The 4,376-nt window shown below is 41.0% G+C and overlaps 1 pseudogene across 1 annotated transcript; it reads left to right on the forward strand.

Moving 5' to 3' along the window:
* LOC149847939 (fatty acid elongase 3-like pseudogene) lies at positions 1 to 3,333 on the forward strand (annotated as a pseudogene). Its single transcript, XR_016432463.1, has one exon. The product of XR_016432463.1 is annotated as a fatty acid elongase 3-like pseudogene (transcript).
* The last annotated feature ends 1,043 nt before the right edge of the window (positions 3,334 to 4,376 follow it).

The raw sequence follows: 4,376 nt of genomic DNA on the forward strand, positions 1-4,376 counted from the left end.
TTTTTCCCTACCTCCTACTTTTACCATTTCAATCTTTGTCATAAGTATCGTGAGAAGTATTCCTTTCAAACATATTAAACGGACATTTACTTATTTTACTTTTCATTGGTCTGACTCCTAAGCACATTGTAATATATTTATTTTTAATTTTATATTTTCTTGTAACTCCAGGCATTCATCTTAACATACGCATTTATGCAATATGCACTATATCTTCTTGTTGCTTTTTAATTGCTCAACATTCAGTTCCATATAATAATGCTAGTCTTATAACATACATATCTTGACATTGTTCTCACTTGCTTTTATACTAAACTTGCACTTCATATATCAAAATTTTATTCTATTAATTCATAAATCATTTTTTTATATCATTTCTATCTTTACTAACCAGTATTATATCATCTAAGAAGAGCATACACCAAGAGACTTTCAACTGAATACAAAGACATTATTTCATCGGCAACTAAAGTAAAAAAGTATGAGCTTAAAGTTGATACTCGATGTAACCCAACTTTAATTGGGAACAACATTTCTTCACATGTAGTTCTAATAATCGTAACTGCTCATGCATACATATCCTAAATTATTTTAATATATCTATAAGGAATGTATTTAGGCATGACCAAATTAAGTTCCCACAGACTTGGTCGTAAGGTTTCTCTAAGTCTAAAAAACATACATAAATTTTTACCCTTCTCAAAATCATTGTATAAAGTGCCTTAATAAGAAAATAGTTTTCATCGTAGACCTTCCTTGTATAAATTCAAATTGATTCTATGATACATTAGATCGGCTTATCAAAAGTTGCTTTATTATACTCCCCATTCAAAAGTTAATTGACTGGTAAATAAAAAACGATGACAAATTGGTAAGACAAAAATTAGTGGTGCACCTTAGATTAATTGCTCCACCGATTCCTTTTGCTTGTTTTTTCCCAACAAAGTTCTGCCTTCATTTAAGAAATCAACATCTCGCGACTCCTTTACATCGTCATCCATCTGGAAGAACAAGATTTGCTAACCACACAAATTCAAAGAAATATCAAGAAGCAATGGCATTGCCGAGGCTGTCCCGCATGAGTGGTCCATTAATTCAACCCGCTTTCAGTTCTCCTAGCCCAACGAGTCTTGAAGCCGCTTTGGGAAAAGGGACACAATCTAATCGACTTTTGACCCCAAACTGTACTTATTTGGCACGAAAAACAGGAAGAATATGAGCTTGCGAGACGGCTAATTTTCTACAAGCATCCATAGCCATATTTACAGAGTCTTATGTCTATAAGTAGCGAGATCTCTTGTTAGCTAAGAAGGCCTCAATGGCACATCATTAAAGAACATCAAAGTTATTGCTTCTAAAAGGGCCAAGACCCCAACACCAACAAACAGTACACATGACCTATTGATGTCAATGAAAGTAACGACCAATAAAGAATGGTAGGTCCACTTTGTGAAGACAAAAGAAGGTCCTAGTTCCTATCACCATTAAGTCATGAACTAGACATGCTATCACCTTGATAGCGTCGCATACTTTTTCTTTGATTCGAATAATATTCCAAAGTCGTCTTCCACCTCTTTCTGACTATTTTAACTCTTTAACAAATAAACAACTCCAACTTGGGTTCACACACAAGAAGAGAGAGTTCCAACTTCCAAGATCCAGAGGTCTCTCCTCTCTGCCTTCTTCGTCCACCTACAATGCCCAGCGTGACAACCGAATCCCCATTGAAATCAACGGACACGAGTTTGGTTTGCCCACCTTAGATTCAGGGCCATCCACATGTCGCACCGCGAGGGGAGGACGGGTTCGCACCAGGAAGGAAGGAACGCCTCCTAAAACAGGTCTTGTCCTACGGGAACACAAAGAAAAGGACTGATGAGGTGATCACAAGGCAACCACAGATAAAATGGAAAACAGAAGAAAGGGTAGCCAACAAACCGACCATAGAAAAACAGGAGAAGGTAGATAGATATAGAAAGAGACAGGGATCGAGGGCATTGAAGGATTGTTCCCTCTTTGAGTCTCTTTAAATTACTATCGAATTGAATCAGAAGGGAAGGGGAGAGGAGAGGATGGTGAGGAGTATGGTGGGGATGGCGACCCAGAGGTTGCAGTATTATCTAGCAGAGCACCCCACGATCGTAAACTTCAGATGGAGCCACGCCCATTCTTGGGGATCGACCTGGTCGTTTCTGTTCTCCTCCATAGCCATCTACCTGTCCTCCGCGCTGTTCCTGAGCCTCGTCCTGATCAAGCGCAGGCGCCCCGTCCCGCTCGGCCCCCTCCCCGCGCTGCACAGCCTCGCCATCGCCCTCGTCTCCGCCGCGATCTTCGCCGGTCTCAGCCTGTCGACGGCAGCGGAGGTCCGCGACACCAGGTGGTTCTGGCGACGCAACAAGACCACAATTCAATGGCTCCTCTGCTTCCCGCTCGGCACCCGCCCCTCCGGCCGCGTCTTCTTCTGGTCCTACATGTTCTACGTCTCCCGGTTCCTCCTCCCGATCCGCACCTTCTTCTCGATCCTCCGCCGCCGCCCGCTCACCTTCTTCCGCCTCTTCCACCACTCCATCCTCATCTTCATGTCCTTCCTCTGGCTCGAGTTCTCCCAATCGTTTCAGGTGGTCGCCATGCTCTCCACCACGCTGATCTCCTCCGTCATGTACGGGTACCGCTTCTGGACGAACACCGGGCTGCCGACGTCGTGCTTCCCGGTCGTCGAGAATTGCCAGATCCTTCTGCTGGCATGCTACCTCGCCGCCCATGTTGGCGTCCTGCTATTGCATTTCAGGAAGGAGGGGTGCAACGGGATCGGAGCGTGGGTGTTCAATTCCTTCCTCAATGGGACCCTCTTGTTGCTTTTCCTCAATTTCTACGTCCAGAAGCATCTGAAGAGGAGCAGAATGGTTGAGGATGGCGGCGACCACCGTTCCCCATCTGATAATGGAGGAGAGACTTCTTCTGAGTTGGAGGTAAAGAAAGAAAGCTAGGACTAGGCGAGAACTCAGATATCTGCCTCTGGTATACGCACAGGTCGTGAGTTAGCAAAATAACTGTCCTTGCAGAGAGCTGTTAGAATTTTAAGTTTCTTGAAAGAAAATCCTTTTTTTCCCCTCCCCTTGTAATTTCTATGTGTTAAGTTACAAAAACAATACGATTGCAGATTTTTGGGGAAAGGGTGATCCCTGATGTGTATATACTCAATTTTGCTCTTCCATTCTTTCTTGTGCGCTCTTTTTCCATTGCTTGAACTAACAAGTAGCAAGAATCCTGTTAACTAAAAACCAAGTTTGTGGTTATCATTTTCAACAACAGAGGGATAATTTGCTTATATTGTTTGCCGTAGATACGTAAAGCGAAAAATGAATTATTCTAGAAGAGGCTAGGCACAGGGATCATGTGAGAAGTACTAGTTATTGAGCTACTTGTGTACTGGGACAAATGAAGACTTTTCTGAGGCGGGAAATGCTTTCCATTGTCATAGGGTCCTATCTCTTCATAGAATCATGAGGACTTGAAAGAACCATGGTAGTGAATATGATTGCTTTCTCTCTCTCTAAATTAATAGGGGGATCTTTGGTATAATAAGCCACTAACATAAGTAGCTAGTGTTATAAAAGAATTATACTACTGAAATATCTGTTGTTTATTAGCGTAAGCTATTCAAAAAGTTAAAAGGATTTTGGACTATCCAAATTGTAAGGTACTTTTTATCACATGAAATATGAATTTCCACCACCGGGCATGTAACAAATGCTCCCTAAAGAATTTAAAAGAAGATGTGAGCGAAAAAAGAAAAAAAAAAGGAATGGAAAAGAAGATATTCGAAGAAAATGCAAACCAGTGGTTGGAACCTGTTGTGCCACCACCTATGATAAGATTTTCATGAAAAATAAAAAAAGGGAGGTAAAGTTATTCACACGTACAAACTTTTCTCTCTTCACTGGTTTCCTGTACTTCGTTAAATAAATATAAGAGGACAGAGTAACACAGGCAATCATTCAATGTTCATCCATGTGTTAACACATGAAACTAGATACAAGTTGACGACAGAGTATGCACTCACATAAATTTTCCTATATAGCAGCTTTTCTGGGTATCTGATTCTAGATTCTATATCAAAGGATCCAATTGCAACCAGAGGTTGGAATTTGGTATGCAGATCTTGATTTTCTACTGCGATCTGTATACAAAGTATATTTCACAGGAATAAACAGAATGCAAGAACAATTAATTAAATATATTCCCAGACTTAAAAAATTGTTCTAAAATTGTATAATATTAATAGTAAGCATATCACACCACCATCCCCTGGTGTTGCTCCATCCACATGTACTGATGTAAATATTCCAGATTCATGCAGTAGGTATAACTAAATT

Source organism: Nuphar pumila, chromosome 1 (assembly GCF_984573655.1).
Source record: "Nuphar pumila chromosome 1, dmNupPumi1.hap1.1, whole genome shotgun sequence".
Taxonomy (NCBI): Eukaryota; Viridiplantae; Streptophyta; class Magnoliopsida; order Nymphaeales; family Nymphaeaceae; genus Nuphar; species Nuphar pumila.